This window comes from Urocitellus parryii, chromosome 1, assembly GCF_045843805.1.
Source record: "Urocitellus parryii isolate mUroPar1 chromosome 1, mUroPar1.hap1, whole genome shotgun sequence".
NCBI lineage: Eukaryota > Metazoa > Chordata > Mammalia > Rodentia > Sciuridae > Urocitellus > Urocitellus parryii.
In genome coordinates this window covers 170,205,270-170,228,788 of record NC_135531.1, presented here as the reverse complement: position 1 = coordinate 170,228,788, position 23,519 = coordinate 170,205,270, and positions in this window count along the sequence as shown.

Below are 23,519 nucleotides of genomic sequence, written 5' to 3'. Positions count from 1 at the left end.
AAAAAAATCTTCATTTGCTTTATAGTCATTTCAGAGATGTTAAGTTGTAAAGGTGGGTTTAATTTAGCATGTTAGACCATTTCTCTGAAGCAGCTTGATCTGCCATCATGGAAGTAGAATTCTGCATGCCTTCTGCTTTTAAAACTTAAGAATTTGGAGTTCTATTTAGGACAAGAAAGTATATTATAAGACTTTTTTTAAAATTTACTAAAAGCAAAAGAATTAAGTAATTCTAGTGGTTTTTTTCTTCCATTTCCTAGTATCAGTTCTCCTAAAAAATATACTTTGCATTTCCCTCTAGTCTCTAGGTCAGGACACAGTTGATTAAAGCCTTGTTGATGTGGCACTCAAGTAAAATCCAATAGGCTAGGCTTCCCCCTATTTCATAATTTTTTAAATATTCTGAAAAAATTTCCCTGTAATACTTATATGTTATGTATCATGCACATCAGAATATGTTGTCAGCTCCAATTTTTAATTACTATTCTAATTTCTTTTCATTCTAAATCCTAGTATGAAGCTCCTTCCACCACCTGCTTCTTCATAATGGGATGGAAGGGAGTAGGAAAAGAGAGAAGGCCTGTTAATTTCAGACACTCAGGAACATGCTGCATACAAGATGCAGTGTCTGCTATATGGGGTCATTGGGATAAGGTAATCAGGGGATAACATCAACTATTTATCTCAACTAGTTTTACATATGAACTGTAAACTCAACACATAGGCACAGAATCACATTTAAGTGTCCCTGTTCTGCTGAAATATCATAGCTTTTGGTCTAAGTTCTACTATAAACCACTAAATATTTGTATTTCACTTCTCTAAATTAGAATTTCATGTAGTGCAATTTTCTTTCCACTTGCTATAGAATACCAGAAGTGTTATTTAAAATGCCAATTCTAGCATCTAGGCCAAACCTTTCAAATATTTATCATTAGGGGATGGGAGCAATAGGATGCATTTGTAATGAACCCTCTGGGCAAACTAACATTGAGAAGCACTTTCTGTACTTGGTTTGCTTCGAGAGGTTCAATGACATACTTTGGGAGGAGGCAACACTGTGTGACAGAAAGAACATTGGGATGAGATTCAGGAAGGGGCAGCATTGCCACTCAGGGGCTGACCATGGCTGAGCAACTTTCTCTTTCTGAGCATTGATGTCTCATTTATAAAATGAAAATAATATTTCAGTTCACATCTGTGAGCTGATATGAATTTGAAATGAGACAGAACAATTAAGCTTTGTAAAATGAGACACCCTTTACAAACACAGGAAACTTTAGATACAAGTTTTATTTAATCTTTGCAATGACTAAGATATATTTTATAGCATTATTGTTATATACAGTAAAAAAAGGTTTAGAAAATTATACTTCAGAATAAAACAAACCCAGTCTGAGAAAACTTGTTTGTATTTCATTTTAACAGGTAGCCCAGGAACTAGAATTGGGGTTTCTGTATCAAAATGTGTTCAAGAGCTTACATTCTGACAACCACCTTATATAAATTTTATGAGTCAGAATAAATTATGGGTGACTTGCAATGATTGATAATAAAGATATTAATTATATTTCCAAATCATAGCACCTGATTTTAGTCCCCAAAGAATAGAATTGTGATAGTCAGCTATATTTATCAAAATGACATCAAAGTCGCAATATATGGATTTACTTTTCACCTACTGAAATTTACAGGCTTTGATTAAGTCATGTAATAATACATGCAAGACATCCTGGAACTACTGTATATCAAAAGGACAACACTGCTGACAGTTTCCCCTTGAAACATCTGCAAGTTGCCAAATTCAAGAGAGCATATGTCTGGAAATGGAATCAAGGACACGCTGTTAATGGGTGAATTACTTATCTGCCAAAAGTTCGCCAGTTCCTATTAATATTCTGTTGCTATTAGGGGTCACCAGTTATTTTTATTTAAAGAGAAAGGGACATTTACATTAGCTAGCGGTTTTCTTACACAAAGTCTGACTAAAGCCCATGTTAAGAACTATCACAGTGAAAGCTACCATTGAGACTCCAGTGGAGGGTGATGGACATACGTATTTATAGACAGAACAAGTGTAAGTTTCAGGCAACCATAATCTTGTTTCTCCCACTTACGTTTTTTTCATCTAATTGATGCATGCACTACATTTTAAGTTGTAAAATTCTTACTTAGAAAGAGGCCATTGAAATTTTCCACCTAAGGGAAGCAAACCCAGATATCTTTAGGATAATTGCCAAGGGTAAATAAACAGATTAATATACCAGGAAAACATGAACTCCTGTCCTGTGATCCCCAATTTACCTGATCTTCTCATTTAATGAATAGGGTAAAAACAGAGACCCATTAAAAATTGTGCAACTTTTTAGTACAGAGCCTCATTTCAACCCAATTGTACTGACATATTCAATTTGGGTTTGATTTATATGCAAAGCTAATGATATTTTAATATGCCTGAAATAACTTGCATATTTCTTACACTCAAATTTGCAAGATAGACGATTTACCTATTTTATTTTCAAGCATTCAGTTTGTGACTTTGGCTGATTTCAATATCTTGCCATAATAATTATTTAACATCTTTAACTTCTTTTTGAGTGCTCAATTTACATTACTAGTTGACAATATTTTTTCTCAACTATGATTATTGTGATAAGCTATATTTTATATCTATATATATACTTATTTTCAAGAAGAAATATAGATTTACAAAACTGTGCACTTAAATTGTTTTCTGCTATATCTAAGGCCTACATGGCCAATATATCATTTTTCCTGTGACTTACTTCTCTAAAAGTTAACCAAATTATTTCTTTAGCAACACAGTGCCTAATGGATTATTAACTAACTAAATTGTGAGATTTTATATAAATGAATTCTTGAACAGCAACTAGGGTTCCAGATGGCTGGAATGTTTAATAGGCAATATGGGAAAATGTTGTAGGTGAGGAGAGCTGCCTCAAAAAATATGAAACAACTTTTAAAGCTTTCTGACATTCTGGCAATGCTGCTCAAATACTGCAAAATGCTTTTATATGTTAAATACCATTGAGAAATGGTAAAACTCATAAACATATGTTCTCAACTTTAAGCAGGAGACACAACACACATAACTGCAAAGCCCTAAATAAGGTACAAATTTACAGCCAGATGCTATAAGGGCAGATAAAAATATGCTCTCAAAACGTTAATAGCCAGATCATTAAGAACACAGTCATCTTCTGTTCTCCTAGTGTATTACCTTAAATGATCATAAAGAAAACAGTTATTGTGGAAAAATATCTTACAAGTTAATATCAGGTAACTGACAAAGGAATGTAAAGTGGACAATTTAAGAATTTACTCTCATGACATCATTCTGTATATTGGAATACAAAAAAAACCAATACTACATATTTGTTAAACAGTAACCTAATACCATATTTTCTTTAAAGTATCTTCTTTTCATTAACATTTAATTGGAATGAATATTTATCATTTACTATTAATAAAAACATAGTACATGTGTCTTAAAAATTTATGTTATCACTGCATGACTTTCTAGCATAGGCAAAAATGATTATATTTTAATGGTGAATATCATTGTTGCCCCATGATCATATCAGATAGTATGTGAATATATCATGTTTTATATTTATCACCAGAATTCTTTTTAGTAACTATGATAGTATATACTAATGAATAATTGTTTGTTATGCAGCTTTTTAAAAGAACCCTATTTTGGTTTTCATTACTTAATTGATTGGCTTAAAATGATACAGAACTGATGATCACAAATATGTTTGTTTTTAGAAAGGAAAATTGGCATTAATGATAATAAAAAACAGACAAATTTGGGCCCACCATTTTAAACAAAATAAAATAAAATTGATAGCCAGCATACCATGAAATGTCTTAATACATTTTTTACACAACAAAATATGTTTCAAAAAAAGAAATATATATTTCAAAAGAAGAATGACTAGATCTTAACAAATAATAAGATGAAGAGAAGAAATGTAATGGAAATATTGAATGTGTTGAGTATTAAGTGCCTATGGAAATATTGGGCCATGGGTTGACATTCAAGAATAACAACTTTGGAGGAAAGTTATGGACAGAGATTGATTTGAAAAAACACCTTTTTAGAATAACAGCTAAAAGCTGGGTGTGTTGGTGCATGCCTGTAATTCCATCAGCTCAGGAGGCTGAGGCAGGAGGATCATGAATTCAAAGCCAGCCTCACCAAAAGCAAGGCATTAAGCAACTCAGTGAAACCCTGTTCTAAATAAAATACAAAATAGGGCTGGGCATGTGGCTTAGTGGATTAATGCCCCAGAGTTCAACCCCTGGTACCCCCTCAATATATATATATATATATATATATATATATATATATATATATATATATATATATAATGTATATATGTATGTATGTGTGTGTGTGTATGTGTATCTAAACCATGAGGTTTAATAGATAACCAAGGAAGAACATGCACAAAGGAGGAAGTACCAATGCTCTAACTTTTTCTACAGTTGTGGAACTCAACCTAGAATAGAAGATACTGATGAATGCAAGAACATTGCAAGGAAAATGATGATTTTAAACATTCACAAATTACTTAATTTTAAGAGGAGCTATGGATACAAATAACATGTGCTCTACAGGTTCTAGGGAGATGACATAGAAATTCATAAAGATTTCATCCAACTCTAGTAAACTTCTGTCATTTGCTGAATAGATGGCTGACTTCTGTAGTGAAATTTTAATGGAATTAGAGTAACAAAATGCAGATATCAAAAATTTATTTAGAGAGCAGGTAGCTGAACAGTTATTTATTTCTAAGAGGATCATCATTATCAAAGACTCTCAAAATATTCCCAACATATAAAAAGTGACAGCTCTTTATATGTTCATGAAGTTCTTATCTTTATAGTAAACCTTAAGATGAAATATAACTACTTAATCATCAATGCATTCCTGAGACTAGTTTTGCCCTCAATAATGACGTGGATTGCTCAGTGAAGATATACGAGGAGATATGCACCAATAGAAACAGAATCAGCCATGATAAATAGAAAAAGTCAGGGTGACTTGCTTTCAGGGCAGACATCCTGCCTGTGCCCTGTACACATGGAGGTTACATGTATGTTTAAAAGAGAGATTTACAAAGTGAAAACTAAAATAACTTTCATAATATTAATAAAGGAACAGTAGTATTGAAGCCAGAAGATTCAATAAAGAGTAAACCCACCTACAGATAATATAGAATGTTTATGAACTTGCATCATTAATATATTGCCTAGAAAGAAATGAACCATATACTAATAGAATGACAAAGAAAAAAAACTATATACATACAGAATGAATACAAAATACTTCTATCATAAACTTACATAAAATGAATATGAACATACTTGATTATATGTAATATTTACCCATATATCCATATTTATGCAATTTGATAATCTGAAAAGTGAGATTTATATATTTACAAAACATGGTGCAAGATCTCATTAGAAAGCTTTTAAAAAATCAATAATTTTATCATATTGTTACCATTCTGTGAACAGTGGAATATAATCCTTTGCTACAACATGTATTTATATGACTTGGTTCTTGCCAAAACATGGAGAAGTAATCAATATCTCCATTCCTTGTTATAAGCTACTTGTCTTAGATTTGTTTTCTGTCTTCTCTAAGCTCACTGAACTTCAGATAAGCAGCAATCCATGTTCAACTGCACACAAAAAGAAAAACTCAAATGCAAGAAGCCTGATTACATGAACAATCTTTCTGAGCACAGCTGTCCCACTGGCCTACGTGAGCCAGATTGTAATGTGAGAGTGAAATTGATCAAATTCACCCATCTGATACAGCGAAACCCACCACTCAGTGTAACCAAGATGCCCTGATACAAAAGAGAAAAGAAAAATGCACTTCTATTGTATTTATATTGTGTTTGAGCCATCCTACTTTCTTACAGGAACTTATAATTGATGTTAACAATATTTGTCAAAGGAGTCAAAAATCACTGGGAAGATGTAGATCTTTTCGAGTTTAACAGACATGTCTACATAGTGTTTCCATCATGGTTGGTACCAGAAAGCATCTCAGGCTATCACATGTAATTCACTTCTATCGAGTTGATATCGGGACCATCTAAATTCTTTTATCTATACTACACTGTTCTCTAGTTTAAGCTGTACCACAACTCAAGGTTACACTCAAGTGTTTAATAAGAAAACTGCTACTTCAAAGTTTAACATTTTATATATCATAAAAATCATATGTGTCTATAACAAAACTGTCAAAGGATAAAATATTTAAAAAAGCATTTAGACTAACAGACATTTTGATGCATTTATACTTTAAATAGATTGAGATTTCATCTAAGTGGGAAGACAATGGACTGCAAATTAGACCTTTAAAAATTATCTGCTAGGGTGAACATACAAATAAACTAAAATATTTTAGTTAATGATTAAATTAAATAAGTTTTAATCATCAGTTAGGTGCTTGGAATCATGAGCCAGGAAGACACTTTGCATTCTGTGCTGGCATTTAGCAAATACCTTTGAAGTGTTTGTTTTATTTCATTTTGTTCTCAAAAAGCATCTCTGCACTAAAGTTATTGTTAAATTTATTTTCCAGGTGAGAAAACTCTAGCAAAGAGGGCTGGATTACTGGCTGGAAGTCACCATCCGGAGACACCTTCATCACACCTGCTTCATACTTAGACTGTGAACAAGACTCTCAAACCACTGAACCTACTGGACAAAAAGCTGAGTAACCTCTTAGGACTGGAAAGAATTTTTGAATCCATAAACATTTTTTCCCGTGTAAATATAATATCATAAAAAATTAAGTTTTATAGAAATTGAGATTTAGCTCATTCCCGAGAAATGTTAACAAAGCTTGAATTTAATTCCAGCTCTGGTGCTTACTAGCTGTGTGACCTGAGGCAACAACCTTCTTAAGTTCCAGTTTTCCTATTTGTAAAATAGAAATATTAATTTTGGCAACTTGTCAAGACTGATTAGTAAGAAAGAGAATCTCTGATGAGGCCAATAATGAGTAAGGAGAATAATCAGTAATGAAAATTCTCCCATCCAAGATAACACCAGGACCATATGTTATCACAGGAGAATTCTACCAAACATTTAAAGAATTATTACCAGTCCTTCTCAAACCTTTCCAAGAACCTGAAAGAAGAAAACACTTTCATACTTATTTTATGAGGAGAGTACTACCCCAATGTCAAAGCCAGACAATGAAACTACAAGAAAAAAAAAAAAAAATATATATATATATATATATATATATATATATATATATTATTCTATATATTATTCACAATACCCACAACATAAAATTAATATAAATACCCCTCAGTGGACAAATAGGCAAATAAAATGAGGTGTTTATGTACTCAATAGAAGGCTATTCAACCTTAAAATTAAAGTAACTTCTATCATTTTCAATAACATGATTGAATCTGAAGGACATTATATTAAGTAAAATAAGCCGGGCTGAAAAAGAAAAATACTGCATGCTATTATTTATATGAGGAATATCAAAACATTGAACTCATAGAAATAGAATATAAAATGTGGTTTCCATAACCTGGAATAGAGGGTGAGGGACCAGGAAGATGCTGGGCAAAGGGCACACAATATCAATTAGGAAGAATAAGTTCAAGAGACCTATCATACGACATGGTGAAAATAGTTAATAATTATATTCTTAAAAATTGCTATGGAAGTAGCCATATTCAGTGTTTTCACAGCAAAATATGATAAACATGTGAGGTAATGCATATGTTGTTTAGATTGAGTTAGCCCTTCTACCATGTAAACATTTTTCCAAACAACAAAACATATGTGAGCAATATATAGTTTTATGTGTCAATTAAATAAACCTTATTTATAGAAGAAGGAAAATGTAGTCAGATAAGCATATATTTCATTTTATTTGAAGTAACTGAAATTCAAAAAAAATTCTTTAGTTGTTAATCAAATACTTACAAATTTATCATTCATTATGTGTTTAGTAAATTTTGAACTTGATAATTAAAAAATATTAACAAATTTTATTAGTGATAATTCAGTGCATGGTTGTTATTAAATTAGGTCAACAAATCATTACTTCATATTATTAATTTTTTTATTGGTTGTTCACAACATTACAAAGCTCATGATATATCATCTTTCATACATTGGATTCAAGTGGGTTATGAACTCCCATTTTTACCCCAAATCCAAATTGCAGAATCACATGGGTTACACATCCACATTTTTACATAATGCCATATTAGTGACAGTTGTAATCTGCTACCTTTCCTATCCCCTACTATCCCCTCTCCCCACCCCTCCCATCTTCCCTCTCTACCTCATCTACTGTTGTTCAATTCTCTCCCTTGTTTTTCCCCGCTTTCCCCTCATAACCTCTTATATGTAATTTTGTGTAACAATGAGGGTCTCCTTCCATTTCCATACAATTTCCCTTCTCTCTCCCTTTCCCTCCCACCACTTGTCTCTGTTTAATGTTAATCTTTTCCTCATGCTCTTCCTCCCTGCTCTGTTCTTAGTTTCTCTCATTATATCAAAGAAGACATTTGGCATTTTTTTAAGGATTGTCTATCTTCACTTAGCATAATCTGCTCTAGTGCCATCCATTTCCCTGCAAATTCCATGATTTTGTCATTTTTTAGTGCTGCATAATCCTCCATTGTGTATAAATGCCACATTTTTTTTTATCCATTCATCTATTGAAGGGCATCTAGGTTGGTTCCACAATCTAGCTATTGTGAATTGTGCTGCTATGGTCGCCGGGTCGCGCGGGCGACAGCTGATGGATCTGGACCTCCCTGCCATGTGGTGGAGATTCATTCGTCTGGGGCAAACTGTCACCTCCAAAAATTCTACTAATTCCAGGCCGGTCTCTCTTCAGTGGAATTTTGCTAGAAATTTCTCAGCAGGTAGAATCTAAGCTTATCAATGCGTCTCTCTGACCCCGTTATTGAGGAGGTACTGAAAGCGCTGCCTCCCCGCCCACCGCCATGTTGGATCCCCCTTCATATTATTGATATTTATTAACTCTCTCCACTCTTTTTTCATGTGCCCCTAACACACTTCCTTTTTCCTCATGTGTTTAAAAGACATCGTTCTTCAGGAATATAAAGGTAGTGCAACATGGATATATTTATCAAAAAGCATGTCAACTGAGGTCATAGCTCACAAAAATGGAGCTAGATACTCCAAAAGATACAAGAGAAGGAATGGGATCCATTACCCACCAAATTCTTGCACTTATATTTGGGGAAAATGAACTAGCAGAAAAAGTATAATATATAAGAACTGTTTACATAAAGAGCAGAATATGTAAAGCAAATATAAATTCAGAGAAAGGGGTGGTTACTGAAGGGTAGAGGTTTTCCCTAAAACAGGGTGGACATGAGGAAATGGCTCATGGTTATCTCATTTATTAACCCTAAATTGTTTTCCTTAGAAGAGGTCATCATTATGAACATTTCCGTTCTATAACCAGTTTTGAATATTCAAAAGACATTTTAAAATAATCAAAATGTAGCATAAACTTAATAGGACCTGACTCTAAGTCTGTTACTGTTTTATTATAGAGTTCATATGCTTTTATTATTATACTGTGTAGCAGCCACAGTCCAGATAGAATAGAAACCAAAGCAGTTGCTATTTTTAAGTACAGGAAATTAGTCAAACTGATGATTGAAAATCACAGGTGCAAAAGAAGGAATTAAGATATACTAACTTCAAGAGGTAGCTAACTGCTAAATCTGAAGAACCATAGGGAAGAGGTGGGATTATCAGAAGGGAGCATTTTCAAGAAAGGACACCTAGACCTACTACCAGGACTCTGAGGAAAAGACACTACAAAGCTAATGTTAGCAATTCTGTAACTGGAAAGAGGAGTCTATGCACTTGGGCTCATAGGGACAGGGATGCTGCCTGATTGGCATGGCATTGCCACCAAGGCTGGTTCTAAGAATGGGAAGGAAGCTGGGAACTAAAAGCAATTTCAGCTTCCCCAGGGCTGGGGCAATGCTAATGCAAACAGATAAACAACAGGAAGGAGACATCCCATCTGCTTGCTTCTGCTTCCACACTTGTTCTAGTATTTCTACCTGCAGAACCTAGGGGGTCTGAAGTTGGCAAAGAAGAAACACTGTTGACAGAGTCCCATTAATAAGACCTGAAGGGTGAGTTGGTATCTTAGAAAAAATAGCTTAATAATTACCACATTATGTTTCAAGGTAAGGACCAAAATGTAAATATTTCATAATAATCATTCCACTATGAAATTGAAATCATTCCTGCATAATATTATTATATATAATTTAGCTTTGTTATTACTAAATTTGCATCTCTGTGGGAAAAAGAAAGAAAATCTTGAAAGGTGAGTGAATGTGATACAGTAATCACCAACTATTTAAAGAAGATTGCTGAAAGGATGAAAATATTTTACTTTCATTACAATTGTGTTTAGTGAAAGCAAAATTTTAATAGACAAATTAATGTAGATGAGAAAGAATTAAAGAGGAAAGTCTATCCATCTGTGTGTTAATGAATACGCACTACCTAACAAATGAGAAATAGTAAAGGGAGACTGAGTGGTGAACAATGACACTAATGAACAGTGGCCATGTAACTTTGTTCATGATTTTCCTATTTTTACACATGATGGAAAAAAAAATCCTTTGCTGCAATCAAGGCTTATTAGCTAGAATGTAGGCTCTTTTGGGGGACACTTTCATGTCCAGTCATGTAAGTATTGCTGGTAATTGGCCAGAAACATAAGTTCCTGACACACGGGCATCTCAAAGGGCAGCTCCTAGCACAGCATGGGGGCAGGGCAGTGACTCCAAATGTAATCCTGATCTCACAAGGACAACCTATTCACCTTGTTGCATTCTGTTCTCTAGAAGTTAGTCACTAAATCCAGCCTTCGCTCAAGGGAAGGGTATCAAATAAGGGCACACATACCAGAAAGTAGGAATCATTGGGGGCTATGACCAGGGCTGCCTACCACAGAGACTAAATACAGTACTTGCAAAAACAGGGTGATTTGTGCTCCATGCTCTGTTAGAGTCTACACACACACAAACAAAAATGTTGGCACCAATTTTTTTTTTTTAGGATTATGGAAGAACTGTGGAAGGAATCTGACATAACTTTGTTATGTACATACATGAATACACCACAGTGAATGTCAACATTGTGTACATTCACAAGATTTAGATCTTTTTTGTTTTTATTAGTTGCTCGTGACAATACAATGATCTTGACATATCATACATTGAATCAAATGGAGTATAATTTCTCATTTTTCCAAGTGTTCAGGTTGCAGAATCACATTGGTTATACAGCCATGTAGATCTTAATTAGAATAAGATATATTCCATGCTTATATAAATATATCAAAATAGTTTCTATTGAGGTGCAACTGGCAAAGATTTACCCCTATTCTGTAGGCTTTCTTTTCATACTCTTGATTATTTCCTTTCCTGTGAGAAGCTTTTTAGTTTCATAGCATCCCATTTATTGATTATTCATTTTACTTCTTGTACTTTAGGAGTCTTGTTGAGGAAGTCAGTTCCTAAGCTGACATGTTGGAGTGTAAAGACATACCTGTGGGCGAATACTTTCGGAGGAGACGAACAAAGAGCAGACACACAGGGCAGGTACAAACGGACAGAGGGATGGCGGACAGAGGGATGGCAGATAAAGGGATGCCTACCTCTCTCTGCCATCATCTTTATTATCCCAAAGAAGAAGAAAAATGTTTCATAACACCTGTTACCATGACTACTTCCAATTAGTATGTCTTTTACCCTAAGTCCTAGCTAACCAAGATAAGGTCCAGGTTAGAAGTAACATGGGTCTCCTACCTACCAAGGGCATATCCATGGAAACCAGATAGTGCCTGCATAGTTGGCTCCATAGCTCAGAGGGAGAAGCCTGGGCATCCTAGGTCTGGGAAACAGGGTAAACTTATGAAGGACAATGCTATGGCAGACAAGCATTCCGTGCTTTTGCACAGAAGTTTCACAGTTGCCAGGTATTACCTAGCAGCCAGGCATCTGTGTCTTTGCACAGAAAATTCCTAGACGCCAAGCATATCACAATCACAAAGTTTGTAGACTCCAATTCCAACACAGAATTCCTACATTGGAGTGTTGGCTCTACATTTTCTTCAGGTAGATACAAAGTTTCTGGTCTAATACCTAGGTCTTTGATTTACTTTGAGTTTTGTGCAGGGTGAGAAATGGCATTCAATTTCATTCTTCTAAGTGTGAATTTCCAGTTTTCCCAGAATCATTTGTTGAAGAGGCTATATTTTCTCCAATGTATGTTTTTGGTGCCTTTGGTATTTTTGTTGGTTTGTATTCTATTCTGTTCCATTGGCCGTTGCCTGTTTTGGTGTCAATATCTTGCTTTTGTTGTTGTTGTTGTTGTTATGATAGCTCAATAGTATAACTTAAGGTCAAGACTGGTATTGTGATGCATATTGCTTCACTTTTCTAAAGATTGTTTTGCTATTCTGGGCTTCTTATCTTTCTAAATGAGTTATGTGACTGCTTTTTCTATTTCTATAAGGAATATCATTGGAATTTTGATGGGAATTGCATTGAATTTGTACAACACTTTTGGTAGTATGGCCATTTTTTTAAAAAATATACATCATTGGCTTATTTTTATTAGTTGTACCATTCTAAAATTGTACCATCTCAAAGACAGATTACACTATGTGCAATAGACTATTAAAGAAAAAAAGTAAAAAGTGTTTATTATTTATTGTGGTACTAGGACTTGAACCTAGAGGTGCTCTACTACTGAGCTACATCCCCAGCTGTTTTCAAATTTTTATTTTGAGACAGAGTCTCACTAAATTTCCAAGGTTGACTTTCAACTTGTGAGGGTTCATAATACTAATAATACATTGTTGTGGGATAGAGGAGGTTGGACACCGAGGAATCAGCAGGAAGCAAGTTTATTGGCTGTAGCCAGGTTCAGAAGGGTGGCTATCACCACAGTCCATCAATCCCTCTGAACCCCAAGTTCAGAAAGTTTTAGAACTTTATACCCAGTATGTAGGGGGAAGGGCTCAAAGGCTCACAATCTGCAGAAATCCATATAACAGTAGGTTTTTTCTACTGTTCTAGGCAACAAATTCAGGCCAAGGATACTCTCAGAAAATCAGTGCCTAGGAAAGGGAGAGTTTTTTCCCCCTTTCTTGTCAGCTGGCTTTGAGATTTTGTTGTTGTTATTGTTTATTTGCTAAAAAAATATATATAAAAACACTTTTTAATCCCTGTGACTCAAAACCTGAGGCAAGAGCCAAAAAATGATTTGTATATATGATGTTTAAAAATAATGTTTAATGTTGTAGTTGCAACCCCCTCCTCCACAGAAAATCTTAATTAAACTTCTCCAGAGACCCTCAACATAACTGTTCTTAGACCCTCAGCAAAACTTCTGCAAAAGAATTTTCAGGAGGTATGCTTGTAGAGGCAGAGTCCAGAAGAAAGAGTAACCCAAGACTTTCACAGAGGCATTTGCATTGGCTGAGAAGTATGGCCATTTAGACAACAGGAATTCTGCCTATTCAAGAACATGAGGGGTCTTTCCATCTTGCAGTGTCTTTAATGTTATATCATTTTTTTTTGTAGAGGTCTTTCACCTTTTTTTGTTATATTGATTCCCAAGTATTTTATTTTTGCTCTTGTGAATGGGATTATATAATTTTCCTAATTTCTCTTTCAGTTGATTCATCATTGAAGTATATGATTTATGAGAATTAATTCTGCATCCTCCTACTCTGATGAATTCATTTATGAGTTCTAGAAGATTTTGGTGGAGTTTTATTGGAGGGTATTCTAAATATAGAATCACGTTATTGGTAAATGGAGATAATTTGACCTTTTTTTCTACTCATATCCTTTTCTTTCTTTTGCTTAATTGCTCTGGATAGATTTTCAAGGACTATGTTTAATTGAAGTGGTGAAAGTGGGCATCCCTGTCTTATTCATGTTTTTAGAAGAAATGCTTTCAGTTTTCCTCCATTTAGAATGACATTGGCCTAGGGTTTAACATATATAACCTTTACAATGTTGAAGTATGTTCTGTCTATTCCTACCTTTTCTAGTATTTTAATTGTAGTGAATTGTAATTTCATTTAGTTGTAATTTAATTGTAAATGAATGCTGTATTTTGTCAAATGCTTTTTCTGCATTTCTTGAGATAATTATGTGATTCTTTCCTGTAAGTATATTTATATGAAAGATTACATTTATTGATTTCTGTATGTTGAATGAACCTTAAATCCTTGAGATGAACGCACTTGATCATGGTGTACTATCTTTTAAATGGGATTTTGCCTATGATTTGCAAGTATTTTTTTGAGAATTTTTGCATCTATGTTCATCAGGGATATTGGTCTGAAGTTTTCTTTCCTTGATATGTATTTGTCTTGCTTTGGTATCAGGGTGATACTAGCTTTATAGAACACGTTTGTAAGGGTTCTGTCCTTTTCTATATTGTGAAATATTTTGAACAATATTGATGTTAGTTCTTCTTTAAAGGTATAGTAGAACTCTGTTGATAATACATCCGGCCCTAGGCTTTTCATTGTTGGTAGGATTTTGATGCTTCTTCAATTTATGACTTGAAATTGATTTGTTTAATTTTTCTATATCCTCCTGGTTTAATTTGGGTAAGTTATGTGTCACCAGGAATATCTCAATGTCTTTATGATTTTCAGAATAAAGAACTCAAAAAACTTAACACCAAAACAAAGAAAAAACTAAGCTAATCAATAAATGGGCAAAGTAACTTAACAGATATTTCACAGAAGAAATACAAATGGTCAACAAATATGTGAAAAAAATGTTCAACATCTCTAACACTTAGAGAAATGCAGGTTAAAAATTCACTGAGATTACATCTCCATTCAGAATAGAAATTATCAAATATAAGATAGTTGTAGCTTTGTGGATTAGTCTCTGTGTCCTCTATTCTGTACCATTGGTCCACCCGCCTGTTTTGGTACCACTACCATGCTGTTTTTGTTACTATTGCTCTGTAATACCTTATATTTGATAAAGGAGCTAAAAGTATGCAATGGAGGAAGAATAGCATCTTCAACAAATGGTGTTGGGAAAACTGGAAATCCATATGCAACACAATGAAACTGAATCCCCTCCTCTCGTCATGCACAAAAGTTAACTCAAAGTCGATCAAGGAACTAGATATCAAATCAGAGACTCTGTGTCTGATAGAAGAAAAAGTTGGCTCCGATCTACATATTGTGTGGTCGGGCTCCAAATTCCTTAGTAGGACACCCATAGCACAAGAGTTAATAACAAGAATCAACAAATGGGACTTACTTAAACTGAAAAGTTTTTTTTCTAATCAAGAGAAACAATAAGAGAGGTCAATAGGGAGCCTACATCATGGGAACAAATTTTTACTCCTCACACTTCAGATAGAGCCCTAATATCCAGAGTATACAAAGAACACAAAAAATTAGACAATAAGACAACAAATAACCCAATCAACAAATGGAAAAAGGACCTGAACAGACACTTATCAGAGGAGGACATACAATCAATCAACAAGTACATGAAAAAATGCTCACCATCTCTAGCAGTCAGAGAAATGCAAATCAAAACCACCCTAAGATACCATCTCACTCCAGTAAGATTGGCAGCCATTATAAAGTCAAACAACAACAAGTGCTGGCGAGGATGTGGGGAAAAGGGTACTCTTGTACATTGCTGGTGGGACTGCATATTGGTGCAACAACTATGGAAAGCAGTAAGGAAATTCCTCAAAAAACTTGAAATGGAACCACCATTTCACCAAGTTATCCCATTCCTTGGTTTACATCCACAGAATTTAAAATCAGAATACTACAAGGATGCAGCCACATTAATGTTTATAGCAGCTCAATTCACAGTAGCTAAGCTATGAAACCAAACTTGGTGCCCTGTAGCAGTGGAATTGATAGAGAAAATTTGATATATATATATCAAATTATATATATATATATATATATATATATATATATATATATAATGGAATATATATATATATATATATATATATATATATATAATGGAATATTACTTAACCATTAATAAGAATGATTTTCTGACTTTTGCCAGCAAATGTGTGGATCTGGAAACCATCATACTAAGTGAAATAAGCCAGTTCCCAAAACCCAAAGGTTTACTGTTTTGTCTGATATGTGAAAGCTCACCCACAATAGGAGCAGTGGGTCATATAAGTTCAGTAGATTAGACAATGGGAAATGGAGGGAATGAAGGGAGGATATGAAAAGTTCAATGTAGAGAAAAAATCAAAGTGATAGAGTGCCAGGGATCCCAGCAGCCTGCAGCAGGGCTCGGGAGATCCAGGCCAACTGATTCGCGTGGCCTGCCCTGCGGCTACAGAAGGCGTGGCGCCTCAGTGAAGCCATTAATTGGCAAGCAGGGAGGTTAGGGAAGGCCATTAGGTGGAATCCCACCAGCCAAGCCCACACGGACCCTTGGGCCGAGCACGGGTTCTCAGAAGGGGAAGGAAGCGGTACAGTCCCATCCCCCACAGCGGACACTCCACCGAGGCAGTCAGTGGCCACCATCCGGGAAAGCTGAAGGATACACCGCCACTCTCCTTCAGAGTGCAACTTCAAAACAGCGGACACTCCATCCAGGCAGTCAGCGGCCACCATCCGGGAAAGCTGAAGAATACACCACCACTCTCCAACAGCTTGCAACATCAAAACAGCCAGCAGCAGGACCCCGGAGATCCAGGCCAACTGATTCGCGCGGCCTGCCCCGCAGCTACAGAAGGCGTGGCGCCTCAGAGAAGCCATTAATTAGCAAGCAGGGAGGTTAGGGACTGCCATTAGGTGGAATCCCGCCAGCCAAGCCCACCACCCACGCCCGGAACAGGCCCAGCGACCTGCCAGCATTGTAGTCACGACACCCCAATTGGAATAGGGACAGAGCAGAGCCGCCTTCCACTCCCGGAACAGGCCCAGAGATCCGCCAGCGTGGTAGACACGTCACCCCAATTGGAATAGGGGCACAGCCGCCGCCCGCACCTGCAAGGGAGACTTTTCAAGTATACAAGAGCAACATAAATAAATAGGGGGTAAATTTCAAAACACAACAGTTGCACCAAGCAGAAAGAAACGCGAGCAGTATGAAAAGACAAGGAAAGAAAGGACCACAAGCAATGCAGGTCAACTCAACTTTAGAAGAGGTAATAGCTGCAACAGATGGAATATCAGATAAAGAGTTCAGGATATACATGCTTCAGATGATCTGGAGTCTCAAGGAAGACATGAGACAGCAAAATCAGACAATGAAAGATCACATTGACAAACAAATCCAGGAAGTAAAAGATCAATTTCACAGGGAGATAGAGGTAATAAAAAACAAACAAATTGAAATTCTAGAAATGCAGGAAACAATAAACCAACTTAAAAACTCAATTGAGAATACTACCAGCAGAGTAGATCACTTAGAAGAGAGAACATCAGACAATGAAGACAAAGTATTTCAACTGGAAAAGAACATAGACAGCTCAGCAAGTCTGCTAAGAAACCATGAGCAGAACATCCAAGAATTATGGGACAATATCAAAAGACCAAATTTAAGAGTCATTGGGATACAGGAAGGCACAGAGCTCCATTCCAAAGGAATAAACAGTCTATTCAGTGAAATAATACGAGAAAACTTCCCAGAATTGAAGATTGAGACAGAATCCCAAATCCTAGAAGCCTACAGGACGCCGAATGTGCAAAATCATAAGAGATCCACACCTAGACACATTATAATGAAGATGTCCAACATACAGAATAAGGAGAGAATTTTAAAAGCTGCAAGAGAAAGAAAGCAGATTACATTTAGGGGTAAACCAATCAGGATAACAGCTGATCTCTCAACACAGACTCTGAAAGCTAGAAGATCCTGGAATAACATATTTCAAACACTGAAAGACAATGGGCTCCAACCAAGAATCGTGTATCCGGCGAAATTAAGCTTCAGGTTAGAAGATGAAATTAAAACCTTCCACAATAAACAAAAGTTAAAAGAATTCGCAGCTAGAAAACCATCTCTTCAAAAAATCCTTGGCAAAACATTACAGGAAGAGGAAATGGAAAACAACATTGAAAACCAACAATGGGAGGTAGGACAGTAAAGGGGGGAAAGTAGTCAAAGAGGATAACAAATCAGGTTTAGTAACATCAATAAACAAATATGGATAGAAGAACAAACCATATCTCAATAATAACCCTAAATGTTAATGGCTTAAACTCACCAATTAAGAGACACAGGCTAGTAGAATGGATCAAAAAACAAGACCCAACAATATGCTGTCTACAGGAGACGCATTTGATAGGAAAAGATATACATAGACTGAAGGTGAAAGGTTGGGAAAAATCATATCACTCATATGGACCGCGGAAACAAGCAGGAGTGTCCATACTCATATCTAATAAAATAGATTTCAAGCCAAAGCTAATCAAAAGGGATATAGAAGGACACTTCATACTGCTCAAGGGAACCATACACCAACAAGACATAACAATCATAAATATATATGCCCCAAATAATGGTGCAGCTGTATTCATCAAGCAAACTCTTCTCAAGTTCAAGAGTCTAATAGACCAACATACAATAATCATGGGAGACTTCAACACACCTCTCTCACCACTGGACAGATCTTCCAAACAAAAGTTAAATAAGGAAACTATAGAACTCAATAACACAATTAACAACCTAGACTTAATTGACATATATAGACTATACCACCCAACATCAAGTAGCTACACTTTTTTCTCAGCAGCACATGGAACCTTCTCAAAAATAGACCATATACTATGTCACAGGGCAACTCTTAGACAATACAAAGGGGTAGAGATAATACCATGCATCTTATCTGATCATAATGGAATGAAACTGAAAATCAATGATAAAAGAAGAAAGGAAAAAGCAAGCATCACCTGGAGAATGAACAATAGGTTGCTGAGTGATCAATGGGTTTTAGAAGACATCAAGGAGGAAATTAAAAAATTCCTAGAGTTAAATGAAAACACAGACACAACATATCGGAATCTATGGGACACATTGAAAGCAGTTCTAAGAGGAAAATTCATTGCTTGGAGTTCATTCCTCAAAAAAAGAAAAAAACAACAAATAAATGATCTCATACTTCATCTCAAAATCCTAGAAAAAGAAGAGCAAAACAACAGCAAAAGAAGTAGAAGGCAAGAAATAATTAAAATCAGAGCTGAAATTAATGAAATTGAAACAAAAGAAACAATTGAAAAAATTGACAAAACTAAAAGCTGGTTCTTTGAAAAAATAAATAAAATTGACAGACCCTTAGCCATGCTAACGAAGAGAAGAAGAGAGAGAACCCAAATTACTAGCATACGGGATGAAAAAGGCAATATCACAACAGACACTTCAGAAATACAGAAGATAATCAGAAATTACTTTGAATCCTTATACTCCAATAAAATAGAAGATAGTGAAGGCATAGATAAATTCCTTGAGTCCTATGATCTGCCCAGATTGAGCCAGGAGGATATAGACAACCTAAACAGACCAATAACAATAGAGGAAATAGAAGAAACCATCAAAAGACTACCAACTAAGAAAAGCCCAGGACCGGATGGGTATACAGCAGAGTTTTACAAAACCTTTAAAGAGGAACTAACACCAATACTTTTCAAGCTATTTCAGGAAATAGAAAAAGAGGGAGAACTTCCAAATTCATTCTACGAGGCCAACATCACCCTGATTCCGAAACCAGACAAAGACACATCAAAGAAGGAAAACTACAGACCAATATCTCTAATGAACCTTGACGCAAAAATCCTCAATAAAATTCTGGCGAATCGGATTCAAATACATATCAAAAAAATTATACATCATGATCAAGTAGGATTCATCCCTGGGATGCAAGGCTGGTTTAATATACGGAAATGAATAAATGTTATTCACCACATCAATAGACTTAAAAATAAGAACCATATGATCATCTCAATAGATGCAGAAAAAGCATTCGACAAAGTACAGCATCCCTTTATGTTCAAAACGCTAGAAAAATTAGGGATAACAGGATCATACCTCAACATTGTAAAAGCAATCTATGATAAGCCACAGGCCAGCATCATTCTGAATGGAGAAAAATTGAAGGCATTCCCTCTAAGATCTGGTACAAGACAGGGATGCCCTCTCTCACCACTTCTGTTCAACATAGTCCTCGAAACACTGGCCAGAGCAATTAGACAGTCAAAAGAAATTAAAGGCATAAAAATAGGAAAAGAAGAACTTAAATTATCACTATTTGCAGATGATATGATTCTATACCTAGCAGACCCAAAAGGGTCTACAAAGAAGCTATTAGAGCTAATAAATGAATTCAGCAAAGTGGCAGGATATAAGATCAACACGCATAAATCAAAGGCATTCCTGTATATCAGCGACAAATCCTCTGAAACGGAAATGAGGACAACTACTCCATTCACAATATCCCCCCCAAAAATAAAATACTTGGGAATCAACCTAACAAAAGAGGTGAAAGATTTATACAATGAAAATTACAGAACCCTAAAGAAAGACATAGAAGAAGACCTTAGAAGATGGAAAAACATACCCTGCTCATGGATAGGCAGAACTAACATCATCAAAATGGCGATATTACCAAAAGTTCTCTATAAGTTCAATGCAATGCCAATCAAAATCCCAACAGCATATCTTGTAGAAATAGATAAAAGAATCATGAAATTCATATGGAATAATAAAAGACCCACAATAGCAAAAACAATACTAAGCAGGAAGTGTGAATCAGGCGGTATAGCGATACCAGACTTCAAACTATACTACAGAGCAATACTAACAAAAACAGCATGGTACTGGTACCAAAACAGGCGGGTGGACCAATGGTACAGAATAGAGGACACAGTAACCAATCCACAAAACTACAACTATCTTATTTTTGATAAAGGGGCTAAAAGCATGCAATGGAGGAAGGATAGCATCTTCAACAAATGGTGCTGGGAAAACTGGAAATCCATTTGCACCAAAATGAATCTGAATCCCTATCTCTCGCCGTGCACAAAAGTTAACTCAAAATGGATCAAGGAGCTTGATATTAAATCAGAGACACGGCATCTGATAGAAGAAAAAGTTGGTTATGATCTACACGCTGTGGGATCGGGCTCCAAATTCCTCAATAGGACACCCATAGCGCTAGAGTTAACAAATAGAATCAACAAATGGGACTTACTCAAACTAAAAAGTTTTTTCTCAGCAAAAGAAACAATAAGAGAGATAAATAGGGAGCCTACATCCTGGGAACAAATCTTTACTCCACACACTTCAGATAGAGCCCTAATAACCAGAATATACAAAGAACTCAAAAAATTAGACAATAAGATAACAAATAACCCAATCAATAAATGGGCCAAGGACCTGAACAGACACTTCTCAGAGGAGGACATACAATCAATCAACAAGTACATGAAAAAATGCTCACCATCGCTAGCAGTCAGAGAAATGCAAATCAAAACTACCCTAAGATACCATCTCACTCCAGTAAGACTGGCAGCCATTAGGAAGTCAAACAACAATAAGTGCTGGAGAGGATGCGGGGAAAAGGGCACTCTTGTTCATTGCTGGTGGGACTGCAAATTGGTGCAGCCAATTTGGAAAGCAGTATGGAGATTTCTCGGAAAGCTGGGAATGGAACCACCATTTGACCCAGCTATTCCCCTTCTCGGTCTATTCCCTAAAGCCCTAACAAGAGCATGCTACAGGGACACTGCTACATCGATGTTCATAGCAGCTCAATTCACGATAGCAAGACTGTGGAACCAGCCTAGATGCCCTTCAATAGATGAATGGATAAAAAAAATGTGGCATTTATACACTATGGAGTATTACTCTGCATTAAAAAATGACAAAATTATAGAATTTGGAGGGAAATGGATGGCATTAGAGCAGATTATGCTAAGTGAAGCTAGTCAATCTTTAAAAAACAAATACCAAATGACTCCTTTGATATAAGGGGTGTAAACAAGGACAGGGTAGGGACGAAGAGCTTGAGAAGAATATTTACAGTAAACAGGGATGAGAGGTGGGAGGGAAAGGGAGTGAGAAGGGAAATTGCATGGAAATGGAAGGCGATCCGCAGGGTTATACAAAATGTCATATAAGAGGTAAGGAGGGGTAAGTCAAGAGAATACAAATGGAAGACATGATTTACAGTAGAAGGGGTAGAGAGAGAAAAGGGGAGGGGAGGGGAGGGGAGGGGAGGGGGGATAGTAGACAATAGGACAGACAGCAGAATACATCAGACACTAGAAAGGCAATATGTCAATCAATGGAAGGGTAACTGATGTGATACAGCAATTTGTATACGGGGTAAAAGGGGGAGTTCATAATCCACTTGAATCAAACCGTGTAATATGATGTATTAAGAACTATGTAATGTTATGAACGACCAATAAAAAAAAAGAAAAAAAGAAAAGTTAAATGTATCTGACATAATTTTCCTATGTGCATATATGAAAACATCACAATGAATCCCACCATCATGAACATCCATAAGAATGGGGTCCTAACTGAAATGAGAAATATTCTATGCTTATATAATTACATAAAAATGGATTAAACTATCATGTGTTACTTTAAAAAAATCAATAAAAAATAGATTCTACTGTCCACTATAACTAAAAAGAACAAATTAATAAAAGAAAATAATTTCAACTATTTGAGATGTTATTAAAATAGATCTACTTGTATTGTGTGTTTAAATAAGGTAATATATCAAATTAGGGAAAAATGTATTTCCTTGGAGTCATTTTCTAATCCATAATAATTTTTCCCAACAATACAGTTTATGACATATAGTGATAAATGTGAGAGCATCATGTAGTCTCTAATACCATAATGAGTACTTTATGATCTCTATGTCTTTTCCCCTCAGAGGGCAAGCTGGTTACAGCTTAAGGCAGGGAAACGTGAGAAGGGTTGGATTTAGCAATCATTATACCTTTACCAGAAAAGGAAATTAGGTGGACTCTGCATGTGTCATGATCATCAGAGAAACCATATAGAGACTAGAGAAAGACACTGAGATGACTTAGACATATTTAAACTAATCACAATTTGGAATGTGGAGCTGGAAAAATGGTCTATTTTCTGTGTTCAAAGTATTTCCACTTTGAAAAATCCATAGGTAGGATGGAAAACAAGATTCTCAGATGTATAATAAACAATCTGACACACTTACAACCAAAGTTTCTGAATGACAGTGTCTCCCTATTTTCACTATTTCTAATTTAATGAATTATCAGTATTTTATGTCTACCTTCTATTTTATTAAATTATTAACAGCAGTACATGGATCCATCTCCAAAACAGACTGTATGTTATGCCACAAAGCAAGTCTTAGAAAATACAACAAAAAACAAAAAA